General features: G+C 48.7%; 1 protein-coding gene across 1 annotated transcript in view; it reads left to right on the plus strand.

Annotated features, from left to right (window-relative positions):
- TSPAN5 (tetraspanin 5) overlaps positions 1 to 15429 on the plus strand; it is a 235602-nt gene that overhangs the window by 194731 nt on the left and 25442 nt on the right. The gene's annotated exons all lie outside the window — the stretch shown is intronic.

Here is a 15429-nt window from a genome sequence, read left to right on the forward strand (position 1 = left end):
GGAGAGTTGGGATCCAACTGAGGCCTGAGGCAAGGCCTTGGTGAATCCAGGGGGCAACTAAAAGCTAGTTGGGCTGAAAGGGAGGGAAGTAGGGCAAGAGAAGGTCAGGGAGGCCATGAGAGAGGCAGGCCGAAGGCAGGCCAGGCAGAACCCACAAAGGATAAATGCTTTGTAGGTGTGAGAGGGAGGCGCCCCCACCCCTCAGTGTTTTGATGAGGAAATGACTTGGTCTGTCTGAGGAATAGGCATTGGGCTGTGTGGTAGGTAGTTTATTGTGCCAACCTGGCCGATAAACACATGTTGGGTTAATTGAAGAGCAGAGCGAGAAATGGCTCGGCGAGCCTTGCCTTTCTAGTTCTCGGGTCTCTTTGTGATGGTTGGACCAGGGTGTAGCTGCCTTACTTAGCCAGTTCCCTGCTTCAGCTTGCGAGGCTCACTTCCTGCAAGACATCCCCAAGGAGAAGGCACATGGACCTACCCCACTGCAGCCCTGGGTACTGGAGCACCCGTGTGGAGACCCCTGTCGGCGCTCAGATGCCTACACATTCACTGATATTCATCCCACATGTTCCTATTGACCAGGTTGGCACAATAAACCTATCACAGGCTGCTAACCATAATGTTAGTGGTTCAGAAGCGCCAAGCCCCTCTGCTGGAAAAAGATGCGGCGGTCTACTTGGGTGAAGACGGATGGTGTCAGAAACCCTGCGTGGGGTTGCCAGGAGTCGGAACTGACCTGATGGCAGTCGGGTTGGCTTTTGTTTTTTGGATCAGACTTTTCTGAAAACATCGCAGAGCTTTGGGACTGAGCAGACTGGAGTGAGAATACAGCCGCAAGTTTCCTGGTGCTGCTGTCACAGCAATACCACAAGTGGGTGGTTTTCAAGAACAGAGGTTGACTTTTTTTTCACAATTCTAGAGGCTAAACCAGGGTCTTGGCTTGTGCTGGCCTCTCCTGCCAGTTGTCTGGGCATTCCTGGTTCCTTGGCGGTACTTGCCTTGTAGATGATGCTGTATGTGATGCTCTTCACTCGCCCATGTCTCCGTCTATTCCGTTCTTTCTGTTACTCAGAAGTGATTCGGTGTAGGATCCACCCTACGTGATAGGGACTCTTTAGCAATGCAAAAAAGCTGTTTCCAAACTGTATTGCATCCACAGGTGCAAAGGCCAGGAGTTACACAGACACATTTGGGTGTGGGAAAGGGGAGGGGCTGGGTGTAAAGGCACTATTTAATCTGTAGCATACTAGCGGAGGAGTGGTTACACATTGGGCTGCTAACTGCAAGGTCAGCAGTCCAAAACCATCAACCAGCTTCAGGGGAGAAAGCCAAGGTTTTCCATTCCCGTAAAGAGCTACAGTCTTGCAAGCTCACTGGGGCACTTCTACCCTGTCCTGTGGGTTCACTATGAGTCGGCATCGACGTGAGAACAGTTAGTTACGTTTTGTCACTCTGGGTAATGAATTGCATTAACTTCTCTGAAATGCCCTTTCGTTGTTGGGGACACTATTGGCCACCTGACCAAATTCAATGAGATGGCCAACATGTGACCATTAAGTGGCCTGGGAAAGGTAATGCTCACTGTAAGCATGGCTCGCTCCCTCTCCTGATACGTGACTGCAGCATGCCCATTCCTGCCTGTCGGCCAGAGCGGAGTGGTTACTTGTTCAGTGAGCTCATGTTTCAGGAGGGTGCCAGGCTCTGAGGTAGGGACCACGGACTGGTGTTTTGTGGGGGGATCTCTTACAGAAGATGTGAGGTGCGTCGATTGCCTTGGCAACTGCAAAGGATGCTTTGCTGAACCCTTTGGGTTCACTTCTACAAAGCTGGACAGCATGATGCTCCCGTGAACCACGGCTGGCTGAGCCAGTCGGATCAGGAACTCCCACAGACAGGGATGCGGCGACCTTTACTTTAAAAGAAGCCTTGAGGATATCGGTGAGATGGGCCGGGCCCTGGTGGCATTCTTGCCTTCCCTGTAGAGATTCAGATTCTTTCCTGGCCAGTGCTCCTCCGGCACAACCACCACTGGTCCTCAGTGGAGATCTGTCTAGCCATGACACTGACCAGCTTTCCGCAGACCTTTCAGGCTGAGTCAGGCGAGAAAGAAAGGCCTGGCATTCTACTGCTGAGCAGTCAGTCAGTGAAAACTCTGCGATCACAACAGTTCAACTCTCAACAGGTCATGGGGATGGTGCTGGGTGGGACAGAGTTTTGCTCCGTTGTGCGTGGGTCATCACGTGTCAGGAGCCAACGTGACAGCTAACAGCCACCACAATGGGGACATAAATCCGCAAACTGGGTTGCGGATGGAAGGATCAGATTTTTTTTTTAAACTAATTGAAGCTTTCAGTGGAGAGCAGAGGCCCTGGGGCAACAGCCCTTCATACCCTTTATACGTGCGTTAGTAGTGTCTAAAATTTAAACCCAAGACTGATATTAAAGTTGCATCTCATACATCATAATTGAACAACTCCTTTTATGGAAATCCCACGGGGATTGTGAAGGCGCCAAGGAGGACTGGGTCTCCAGGGGAAAGGGGCGTACACACAGCGTTTCAGAAATGGGGTCTTCTCTTGTGGAAGGATTCAAAACCCAGACCAGACTCGTGGACATTGAATTGATTCTGGCTCAATGACCCTATAAGATGGAGACAAATAGTTCTAGGGTTTCTGAGACTGTAACTCTTTCCAGGAGTACAAAGCCTCATATTTACCATGGAGCACTGGGTGGTTTTGAACTGCTGACACAGAATTAGCAGCTCAACTTGTAACCACTACACCATCAGGGCTGCTTTCTGGGAGGTTCAGCAAGCGTTACAGAGCTTACATCTCTGTAAAACCCTTGGCATGATCCAACTATAATCAATTCAGTTGTCCAAATGGCAAAGACCTGAGTGCCTACCATGGGACAGGGTGTCAGGACCCCAGGGGCGTGAAGATGGGGAGACCCAGTTTCGCACAGTGGGGAATTTACATTGGAGGAAGGGTGCACATAGACGCATAACAAGACCCATTGCCGTGAGTGCTCACCAGCTCCCGTGGCAAAGTGCTCAGGATTTCCTTGCATTGCCCTTCCTGTTGGGAAGACCTTCCTTTCACCACACCAGAATCTGGCCCCACTCCTTTCCACTCTGTGTTTTGAAATCTTCCCAACGGAATCCCACCAAACAGGTCTCCTTCCACATGGCAGCCTGGCGGTATTTCAGGGGCAATGGCATGCCTTGGGGCAGCCCGGTCACTTCTGAGTTTGCCTATGCAGGCTAGACGTCTGCTTCTCTTCAGGTGGACTTCGCGAGGAGGAGGATGGGCCCCTCTTCATCCTGGTTGTGGTGAGCCTTGAGCTCCCTCTGTGTGTCCTCTGTACACTGAGAGATGCATGTTATGGATTAATCATTGTCCCCTCAGAATATGGGCTGGAATCTTAACCCCTCTACCTGTGAGTGTAATCTCATTTGGAGATAGGGTTTTCTGTCTTATATTAACGAGGCCATCCCCAAGTAGGATGGGTTCTAAACCCACTTCATTATAAAAATGGCAAGTGAGACACACACACATGCACGCACGCACGCGCGCAGAAAAGCCCAGTGCCATCAGCAAGGACGCAGTCAACATGGCAGAGACTTTTACTTGGGCTGAAACTGAGAAAATAAATGTCTGTTCTTTGAAGCTATTCCCATTACAATAGCAGTTCATAACGAAGTGCTTGAGGGGCCATGGAAAGTAGAACTGGATTATGTTGCTTCTCTCCTCATCTGATGTCAATGTTGCTTGAGAGTGCACTGTTGAACCCTGACCCCACAGTTCTCGGAGGGTCCTACGGTGGTTACAGACCCAGATGTTCGTTCGGCTGAATCCACTTCAGGCCTGGCTAATTTTTATTGTCAAATGCCAACTTCCATGTTTTCTCAGTTATCATTCAGCGGCCTCTCCACCTGCCGAGACTGCTATAGAGCCTGAAGCTGTCCTCCAGCACCTTCCCCACTCCATGAATCTTGGTCTCAGCTGTACATCTCAGCCACCCTCCCTACCCCCCTCCTTTTCTCCTTTGAAATCCATGTACTACCTCACGAAATTCTGATTCCGTAAATCTGGGGCTGCGACTCTATTGTAGCAAGCTCCAAGATTATTTTGATTGCCGTCAAGTTCAGTTATGCCTGATAAATGCCACCGATATGTGGAACGGGCAAGGACAGCGCCCCATGACATTGTCACTAGACATTTCATTTGGGCTTGACACTTAGGCACTTTTGTGTGCCCTTGGGTGTCATCAGTCAAGCAGCTTCTAATCCATCTACTTGTCATGGCACCAGATGTTTTTCTGCATCTTGGCTGTGCAGAAGCACAGAGAGACTATATGCTACACTTTCTCTGATCGTCCAGAACGCTTAGAGGAACCTGATACGTCCGTCTTTCTTCTTGGACTTATGCTGGAACCTGGTGCACATCACTTTCTCATCTGGTCTTGAGAAACCCTTATCAGGAAGGCCATGGCTAAGGCGTGGTCCCCACACCTCCTTTCTTGGAACCCATTCCTTGCTTGGTTTCCGGAATATCCATACTCTTGGTTTTCCTACTTCATAAGCTACGCCTTTGAGTCTCCTTTTCTAGTTATGCCAGCTCTCCCTGACCTTTACATTTCGGGGAGCCCAGGCTCTCCTCCAGACCGCCTCTCTGACTTCCGGCATATTCTAGCAGGTCTCATCTAGACTTGGGGCTGGCAGCACCATCGCTCACAGATGGCTTTCAAATTTCTATCATTGGTCCAAGTAGAATCTAAACGCGCAGCTTCTGTAGCCTCCACATCTCCACATAGTTGACTAATGGGCTTCTGAAACTTGGCACAACCCAAACAACTCACACCCATCCTTCCCTTAAGCCTGCTCTTCCTGGGGTCAGGGAAATCACTTCTGCCCCTCGACCTGCTCGGGCATCCTTGACAGACACCTTCCCTTTCGTCAGTCCATCAGCAGATAGCGTCAGCGCCACCTGGAACTACATTGAAAATCTCATTTCTTCTCAATGCCACCACCCCTGCTACACCGCGGTCTGAGCCGCCACCCACTCCTCCTGCTTTGGCACGGAAGCCTTCCGTGACTTCCCTGCCTCTGTTCTTGCCCCATCTCCCACCCAAGGCCCCTCTACAAGTAGCAGCCAGAATGATCCTTTTAAAATGTAAGACAGGTCCTCCCACCTCTCCACTCCAAGCCTCCAATGGGCTTGGCATCTCCTTCTGCATAAAAGCCAGATATGGTGTCCCATTCCATGCGTCCGAGGTGCTTAGGCGGCACACTTTCCACTCCACTGTTAACCTAAAGGTTCAGACAGCCTGGAATTCGGTTTCTGCAGAGATTGCAACCAAGAAACCTCTTGAGAGAGCTTCTCCTTCATAAGACGTTGGGTTGCCTCAAGTAGGACTCTACATGGTGACCAGAGGACAACAACTTTCTCTCCTACTGCCCTCTCACCCCCACCCGCCCCCTTGCTCCTGCTCCAGTGTCCCAGCTTGCTCTCCATCCAGGCTTATGTACTTGCCCATCTCCTGCCTGCTGCATGCACCCACAGGCACCCACATTGGTGCTTTCTCTTATTTCCAAGGCTCATCTAGAGGCTGCCTTTCTCAGTAGCCTTCCTTAAACTATTTAATACAGCAGCCTTCACAGTCACCCACGGCTTCCATTCCAGCCCCTTTCTCCCCTGTATTCTTCTTCTTCAAAGGGTTTATCTCAAAGGGCTCGCTACTTTTGGTCAAGTAATTTGTCTCTCTCTCTTCCCTAGAAAATAAATTCTCTAAGCAAAGACGCTTTTTGCTACTAAGTTCCAGAACCTAGAGCATAAGTACCCACCAGGAGCCCTGTTGGCATAGTGGGTTATGCGCTGGACTGCTAACTGCAAGATCGGAAGTTCGAAACCACCAGCTTCTCCACAGGAGAATGATGGGACTTTTGCTCTTCCACAAAGAGTTACAGCCTGGGAAACCCACCAGGGCAGTTCCACCCCGTCCTCCAAGGTCCCTGTGAGTCGGTGTCGACCCAGCGGTGCAGAGTTTGGTTTGTGCTTGTGGAACAAGTACCTCCCAAATATTGTTTATGGCTAAACGAATTAGCAAATGAATGATGAAAGCATTCTCTTAAGCCCTGGCGATTTTGTGGCCAGCATCTTTCAGTCCAGAAGTGAGGAGGCATCGTTGGATCTCTGGGAACACTTCCCGCAGTGCAGTGGTGGTGGTGTTAAGTGCCCTGAGGTTGGTCCCAGCCCATAGCGTAAAAGGCGGCACAGTCACCCACGGCTTCCGATGTGGCCTCATGGTGGTTCAGTGTTCGAAACAGCAAATGATCAATTGTGGGTCTTGGCCAAGAAAATAATTGCTATTTATCTCTTAACACTGGAAGTCTATAGGGTAATTTTTCCTCAGCAGAGCTGTTTCCCATTTTACCCATTTTTATGATTATTACTCAGTTGGGGGTGGGTATAGAAAGAGATTGATACACTAGAAATGACGATGACACCAGCAGAGTTGCTGAGGGGATGGAGGAGAACCCCGCTTTCCAGAGTCAGGAACATGCCCCTTCCTGAACTGCAGTCTGAGTTCAGGGCTCCAGAGGCTCTCTAAGTTTGTTCTTGGTGTTTTTTGCAAGATCGGTGCCTCCTACACAGTGGTCACGCAGAAGTTGAAATATTTAATGATTCTAAGGACCAAATATTGAACAATACAAGAAGCATAAAAGGAAGATGAAAGGGCTGCCCAGGAATACACATTGACAAAAAGAATTGGTCAATCTTTAACCATTTCAACAGAGAGCATTAATATTGAAAAGTTAAACTGCACTGACGCCATTAGCAAAAACAAAGCTCAGAAATGGATGGACTACCAATGCAAATGTATCAACAAGCAGACGAAGGACAGGAAGCTCTCACTAGACTATGCCAAAACTTTGGAAGACAGCTCCTTGGCCAACCAACTGGAAAATATATAGTTCTGTCCATTAGAAAGAAAGATGACCCAACAGAATGCAGAAATTATTAAATAATATCATTAATACCACATGTGGGTCAAATTGCACTCAGGCTAATTCAAATGATAGCAATCATTATAGCAGTACATCGGCCGGGAGCTGCCAAAAGTCCCAGCTGGATTCAGAAGGGAACCTGGCGTGGATGTTGGCTATGAGCACAGAATACCAGAAAGAGGTTTCCTTGGGTTTTATCCACTAGGCAAAGACATTCAACGGTGGATTATCGGAAACTGTGAGTAACATGAACAGCCGGAACATTTTACTGTGCTCATGCAGAACCTGGACATCGTAGAACAGAACAGAGGTTTAAAAGTCAGGAAAGGCATGTATCCTTTTCATCATACTTCTTCATGTGTATAATGAACAGGCAATCTAAGAAACTAGGCAATATGAAGAATAACTTGGTATCAGGATTGGAGGAAGGCTTATTAACAAACTGCTATGCAGATGATACAACCTTGCTTGCTGAATTCAAGGAGGACTTGCAGCACTTGCTGATGGAAATCAGTGACTGCAGCCTTCAGGATGGATTGCCCCTCAGCTTAAAGAACACTAAAGTCTTCACCATTCGACTTGTGACAGCACCACAATGAACAGACAAAAGATTGACGTTGTCAGGGATTTCATTTTGTTTGGATCCACACTCAGTGCTGGTGGCAGGAGTAATCAAGAAATCAAATTATCTGTTGCACCGGGCAGATCTGCCGCACAGAGATGGCTTGAAGGCGTTGGAAAGCAAAGAGGTCACTGAAGATCAAGGTGTGCCTGGTGCAAGCAATGGTATTTTGAATTGCCCCCTGCGCAGGTGTAAGCTGTCTGATGAGCAAAGGAGCTCGGAGTAATGGATGCATCTGAATGACGGCACCAGCGGAGACTATTTAAAGTCCCTAGGACTGCCGGAAGAAGAGCCAGACTGCTCCTTAGAAGCAAGGATGGTGAGACTTGTCTCACGTACTGGGGACTTATTTTTAGAAGCAAGCAGTCCTGGAAAAGGACATCATGCTTGGTAACGCAGAGGGTCACAGGCAAAGAGTAAGACGTGCACTGAGATGGATCGACACAGCGGCTGCAACAGTGGGCACAAACGTCACAGTCCACGGGGATGGCACTGGGCCAGCAGTGTCCGTCTGCTGTACAGAGTTGCTGTGAATCAGAACCTAACAACAACAAACATCTAGCGGTCTCCGGCAGCTAGCTTGTGGAGACCCCTGTTTTCCACTGCAAACACGTCATGACTAACACAGTGTCTGGCTCCTCACAGGTGATCCTCAGAAAAGGATCGCCTCAATTACGAGTGGATTGTGTGTTTCTGAGGCCAAAAACCAGTGAGAGGAGCCCAGTCACCTTCAGCAGCCCAAACCCACCAGCTGCTCTTTGGGAGAAAGGAGAGGCTGTCTGCTCTCCTCAAGATGAACAGCTCGGGAAACCTAGGGAGCCCTTTGACTCTGTCCGGCAGGGCAGTAGGATTGGTTTTGTTGCTGTTGTTTTGTTTTGAAACCACAGTGATCATCTGCCACTGGACTTCACTTGGCAGCCTCCCCCTTGCTCCCTCTCGTGTTAGTTTTGAGGCCCTGTGATCAGAAACTGTTAATTATTTCGGTCTAATATGGGGGACCAGCCTCCCCACAAGCCAATGGGTCCAAGGGGCAATTGTGTAATTGAGGGGTAAATTAAAGAGACATGCAAGGGCTTACAGCTTCCATGATGGTCGGAACCAGAATGAGACCGTACTGGAAGCCTCACAGACTTATGTATGTAATCTTGGGCAAGCAAGCCAGGTAAGCTCAGATGTAACAGGAAGGGGTTGTATTAAAAACATACATGTAACATGAAGTGGATGAGCTAGGGATATACATGCAATAGGAAGAGGTTGTACTAGGGGCCTACATGTGACAGGAAGGTACATAGGCAACAAGATGGGCGTGCTCTAGAGTCAAGATGGCTGCCTAACCTTGGTTGTCTCTGAGCTGGCTTGACCTTAGGTGTCTTTGAACTCTTCTCCAGGGGAATAATCTCCTATCCTTATCAGCAGGGAGTGGGCCCTACTTAGGGTACGACAGACAATAGGGTCCAATTGCCTTTTTTGGCAGGCAGATAGGCTTCAAGCAGTTACCTTCCAGTGTTGGCAAATAGCACCTTAAATTTGGCATTATTATGGGGGGGACATTGAGGGGAACACTTTTACTTAGCAGAATGTGAGTGGGACATATCTCCATCCCAGGAACATGAAAGTTTCCCTCCACAGGAGGCCTGGCCTCCCAGACTCCTTTATGTATGAATGTTGAGACTTTGTCCGCATACACTCTCTTCCCGGTTCTGTTTCCCGCAGTGCAAACTTAGTTACTGTATACAGGAATGTTTCTGGTTGAATCTCTCACCTTCTGAATATTCTAATTAAAATGTCTTTGGAGTGCCCAGGAAATTTGGGGATGGGTTGGAGATGATTGTAGAGACTGTCATTAGTCCCAGGGAGTGTGGTGCTGGTTGATGTGTTAGGCTGGCTTGTCTAGATAAACAAAACCTGTGACATGTATGTATAAGAATGAGCTGTATATCAAGAAGTAATCTTAAATCCAGAAGGGGTCCCAGTCCAGTCCAACTTAAAGTCCAGGAGTCTGATGTTAGCCAGGGTCCTCCTCAGACTGACAGAGTTGCAGCTGATGAGGCAGAAAGGTGGAGAGGGGACACAGGAAGGCCACAGGCTGGTGGGTGCAGAGTGATGGGAGCCCAAGGTTGGTGCGAAGAAGGCAGAGCAAATGTTCCGAGGGTTGGGCGGCCCGCATGGTGCTGCTCTGGAGGCCGACGCAGAGTCCCAGGGAGGAGAAAGGGAAACGAGGCAGAGAGAGAGGAGAAGTTCCCACTGTCTCGCTTGTAGGAAAAGTCATACCTCTAAAGAGACATCATCAGGCGGGACCTGATTGATAGGCTGGACTCCACCCTGTCATTCAAATTCAAGTAGACACAAAACTGAACTATCACAGGCAGTTTCTCAGCCTGGGAGGGATACAAACTGACAGGCCTTGGTGCAGCTGCCCCCCCACCCACCCCCGAGAGCTACTGGATTGCAGGATTGTATACTAGCAGGAGCCCTGGCGATGTAGTGGGTTAGGAGTTAGCCTGCAAACTGAAGCTTCAGCAGTTTGAAATGTCACCTGTTGGTTGGGGGAAAGATGAGACTCTCATTTCCTGTCAAGATCTACAGCCTTGGAGACCCACAGAGGCAGCTCTGCCCTGTCCTATAGGGTCACTGGGAGTTGCGATTGACTTCATGGCAGTGAGTTTGGTTTTAGTTCAGGAAAAAAGGCAGGAGTCCCTGAGTGGTGCAAATATGAATGAACTTGACTGCTACCCAAAAGGTTTCAGGTTCAAGACCACCTAAAAGTACCTTGACAGTTAGACCTGGTGGTTTACGTCTGAAAAAATCAGCCATTGGAAAATCTCTTATCGCCCCACAGAATCCAAGCAGACTCCTTTCTTCATGTTCCTACTTCTCTCTGATCTCTGCACCCAGGCTTCAGAGAGCAAGATGGCTGTTTGGGTTTCAAAGAGCGCCCTCACCCTGTCAATTTTCTTTGAGGGTCTTGATGCAACTTGTTAGGGGCACACTTCCCTGTGAGCTTCATCTTGGTCTTCTTGGGTGGATGTCATGTGAAATATTGACTAATATTTCAGGACACCCCTCTTTGAGGGGCTTCGTTCTCTTTAAAATGTCGGAACTTGGCATTGTTACTGAGGCTGCTGCAAGAAGAGAAAGGCCCCTCTCCTGTTGCCCCAGGAAAGCAGTTGCCCCCAGTCGGCTCTGGCTTCTGGAGAAGCGGTGAATCAGGACCCATCGCAGATGTCTCGGGGGTGTACATCTAGCCTGGCACTGGACACATTTTCCCTACGCCTGTCTCTTGTCTCGCTTCCAGCACTTTGAAAGAATGTGCTTATGGATGCAGGAACAGAAGAGTCCCAGACCTCGGGGGCTTCTTAATGCTGTTTTTGCATTTCGCTCTCTGGGGGCTGGGAGGGGAGGGTCTGAAGCTTGCCAGGTGACATGCAGTAGGTACGCTGTGCTGGTGGTGGACAGACATCACAACCCTGCAGTTTGTTGGCCTGAGACCCTGTTGAAGTTTGTTTGCCTATTCATTTCTGACCATGTATGGAAATGTCTTTCCAGCAGGAATCGTTACTCAAGTCACAATCCTTGGTTACAGAACCGAGGAGGAGGAGCCGCCTGAATTCCAGAGATAGCGAGATGAAGTGTTCATGAGATGAGGAGGTCTTAGGGAATCTATCAGGAGTTAGAGTCTGAGGGAAGGTTGGCTAATATTTCACCCACTTACAGATGGTGTGGATTGGCTTGCTGACCACAAGGTTGACGATTCAAACCCACCAGCAGTTCTACAGGGTAAAGATGAGCCTGTCTGATCTCACAGTTTACCAAGCCCAAAAACCCAATATGAAGGGTAATCAAATTGATCGTTGTGGTTCTTTGTTATGGTTCTTTATATTGAGACGTACTATGTTCACCAACCATTAAACAGGTCGGTCTCCCAGGGGATAAGACAAGGCTCTCTTCCTTGAGGAGCCGTGACTCTTCAGCAACCAAGGGACCCAGCTCATAGCTTGGTAGTGGAGACAGCCTTGCTCCTAGTGGAACGTGCCACCGTCATGGTGCCCTGCTGCTGATTGCTCTAGTATGCATGCCACTGCGGACTGCCTGGTCTCTTGTCTCCATGATGTCACCCTCTGTGCAGTCAGCCCCTGGATTATGAACTCATTCCATTCCGAGGGCAAGTCAGCACAGTGACGTATGGTTAGCCAGTCAAATGAATATAGTGGGCTTTCTATGCAGAAAAGAGTATTAAAGAACTCCTTCCAGATATACTAGGACATCTTTGACCCAATAATGTAGTGGTAGTGATAATAATAGTAATAAAGTTTTGTTGTACATCAAACCAGTGTATGTACCTTGAATTTTCAGTCTACCAGGCTTTATAGAGGTTTGTTTATAATGATCGGTTATATGTACATCAGACATTAGTAACCTGGGGAACTACAGCACTCTTATTTTTCACCTCCTTGTGATAGTTACATAATCTGGTGTCAATTTGAGAAGACTACAAGTGAAGGGGTGGAGTCTGGCCTGTCAGTCAAGATATAATCAATGAGGCCTCTGTGTGGGCCTGGCCCTCTCTGGAGAATTCTGGGAACTCTGGTATTTTTCCTCTTTGGAGGCGGGAGAGACTCTCTCTCTCTCTCTCTGCTCATTCTCTACTGACAAGGCTGACTCCCTGGGAGACATCCCTGAGGAGAAGCCACATGGACCTACCCTGGTGCAGCCCTGGGTGCTAGAGAAGCCACGTGGAGACGCTTGCCAGTGCTGAGATGCTTACACTGCCACTGGATCCAAAGACTTTACCCACTGGCCTGTGATCTTCCTGCATTTGGCATCATTGCCTGTGTTTTTCACGAGTCAGGAGAGGACTTTATAGATTGGTTTCGGACAGGGGCTAATATTAGACTTATGGGCTTGGACTGGACTGACTGGGTTGGGATGCTTTCTGAATGTACAATTACCCTTAAACACATGTGAGTGTCTGTGAATTTGTTTCTCTAGTCTACCCGGACTAACACATTCCTCATGGCTTCTGCCTCCGCCATGCTTTCGCCAAGGCCTGGTTTCCCCCTTCCTTTTTTTCCCTCTGTGCATGTTGTTTCAGGTGATTTCCGATTCCCCAGGAAAGATGGCCTGATCCATTGCCAGTCATCGTCACCTCCACTAGGTGTGATCTTCCTGTGTGGCTGTGGCTTCTCTTGAAAGGAGCCGCCTTACTGGCAGAACAAAATACCACAAAGGGAGCAGAAGGGAACCGTAAAGGGCCAGGATTATTTTCTCACAGCTCTGGAAGCTGGAAGTCTAAGCGAGGGTGCTGACGGTGTCCACTCCTGAGGACATTGAGAGAGGACTCTTCTAAGGCTCTCCCCGGGGTTTCTGGTGGCTGTTGTCAATCCTTGGTGTTCCTCTGCTGCTTGGACGCATCTGCCTTGGCCGACAGAGGCGTCTGTCTCCCCGTCCGTGACCCTGACTCAGCGTCTGTTCTCTCCTTTCATGACACCGCTCAGAAGGTACATGGACGCGGACTCACCCGACTCCAATACTTAATTCATAGTTCCGTGAGACCTGTCGGAGCCCAAACTCAACGGGAATGTCCGGTTTTTCCGGGTCTTTGGAGTTTTCTGCCTCTTATCTCACTACTTTCAGTGGCAGATAATTGCATTTTCCTTTTCTGATAGTTTTCCACCTTACACAGATCCTGACTTTTGCACATTGTACTGTATCTTCAAAGAGAGGCCCTATTTCCCCGAACAAAAGCACATTCACAAGCACAGGAGTTAAGACTTCAGCATATTTTTTTTTTGGCAGCGGGGGGTGTGTGTGTTACAATTCATTTCACCACAGGGTTTCAGGGTCAGGGTGAGTCCCAGAGTAAAATAGATTCATCTCCAATGCAGTCCAGTTAGATACCCTTTCTATGTCTCCCTCTTGTTTTGATATAACAGTGATAACGTCCTCAATACAGGGATTCTTCTGGTGTCAGGTGCCACCTGATTCATTAGGCCTGACTTGGCTTTGATAAATCCAGGTTCTTCGTCGCATGCATTTCTTCCCCCCTCTCATTCCAGTGTGATTCTCTCTTGATGATTTCCCACCAGGTGGTTCAGAGAACACCAGTCAAGAGCCTGGTGTGAGAATCAGGTACAGAGCACTCAACGGCCACTCGTGGTCACCCCACAGAGGACCCAGGAGCAGCCCTGCTTGGAGGCCCCTCAGAGCCTTTCACTGCAAAGCTGGCTCCACAGGCATCCCAGCTCACCCAGAGCATGGTCCTTAGTCATGAGATACACTTTACTAAATTCTTATCATATGCCCAGCACGTAGCATAGTGTTTAGATGTCCAAAGTTGAGTTCCTTTATTCTCTTAATCATCTTTGACAAAGGGTAGCGCTGCAGGGATGTGGAAATTTGGGGTTAGGTCACCTACCTAAGATTCCAAAGCCAAACTCACTGCCATCGAGTCGATGCTACCTCTTAGCGATCCTACAGGCCAGAGTGGAACTGCCCCTGTGAGCTCCTGAGACTGTTACTCTTTGTAGGATTAGGAAGTCCCACCTCTCTCCCAAGGAGAGACTGGCAGTTTTGAACTCCAGTCCTTGTGAGTCACAGCCCAATGTGTAACGAGTATGCCACCAGGCTCCTTACCTAGGATTCTCACTGCATGGAGTCAGCGCTGACTCACAGCCACCCCTGTGTGTTTCTGAGACTGTCACTCTTGACAAGAGTAGAAAGCCCAGTCTTTCTCCCAAGGAGTGGCTGGTAGTTTCAAATTGATGACCGTGGGAATCGCAGCCTGTGTTAGTCTGGGTTGACCAGAGAAAAAACATTCAGACACTCATATGTGTATAAGAAAGAGCTTTATATAAAAGAATAATTGTATATTAAGAAAATGTCCCAGCTCAGTCCAGATCAAGTCCATAAGTCCGATATGACCCCATATGGTGATACTAGTCCATAAATTCCTCATTAGACTCATGTAGCTATGCAATTTTGCTGAATGCAGGGAGATCACAGGCCAGTGGGTAGAAAGCCTTGTGGGTCCAGTGGTGGTGGAAGCATGTCAGTGCTGGCATGGGTCTCCACATGGCTTCTCCTGCTCCAGGGCTCTTGCTCCATCAGAATAGCTCCATGTGTCTCTTCAGGAAGATGAAATAGAGTGGGTCTGGCCTCCAGTGAGCTCTGTTATCTCCATAGAGCCTCCAAATGAGGTCATCAAGCTGTGACCTGATTGACAGGCTAAACTCCACCCCTTCACTCTTAATAGTGTCAAGTTGTCACCAGATTCTGTAACTACCACAATGGTTAAAGGGAATGAAAACATGTGGCCTAACTGCTCACCTGCACTTTTGTGGAGTGTTGCTTTTCATCCATTTATCCTATTCCTATTCGACTCAGCTGTCTGAATTCACCCACAGTGTCCAGTAGCCTGCTGTCGTTCACCCTAGATGCACGCGTCAGCCCAGGGTGCTTATTTCTGGCATGAACAGCATTTGTAGGTACTGGAGACACTCGCAGATGAGACATTTGTTGTCGTCGTTGTTTTCTTCAGTAAATTCAAGTTTTAAAAAACTGGTCCTGAAACACAATGGGCACTCAAGGATGTATTCTTTGTCAGTTGTCCAGTTTAAACCCCTTAATGTCAATGTTGTTGATGACACTGGCATTATGGCCCTGTTGACTTTAAAAGGGGCGCTTTGAAGTGCACTCCCCAGCTCCACCCCTTCTCTACTGGCCCCCACTGCTTCCCTGCTCCCACTCTTTTTTCCCAGCATGTGCTGAGAGCTTTGATAGTTTGAGGGTTTTGGTTTTT

Source organism: Echinops telfairi, unplaced genomic scaffold, assembly GCF_000313985.2.
Source record: "Echinops telfairi isolate 266 unplaced genomic scaffold, ASM31398v2 ScPeMD7_7468;HRSCAF=8506_0, whole genome shotgun sequence".
NCBI classification, from domain to species: domain Eukaryota; kingdom Metazoa; phylum Chordata; class Mammalia; order Afrosoricida; family Tenrecidae; genus Echinops; species Echinops telfairi.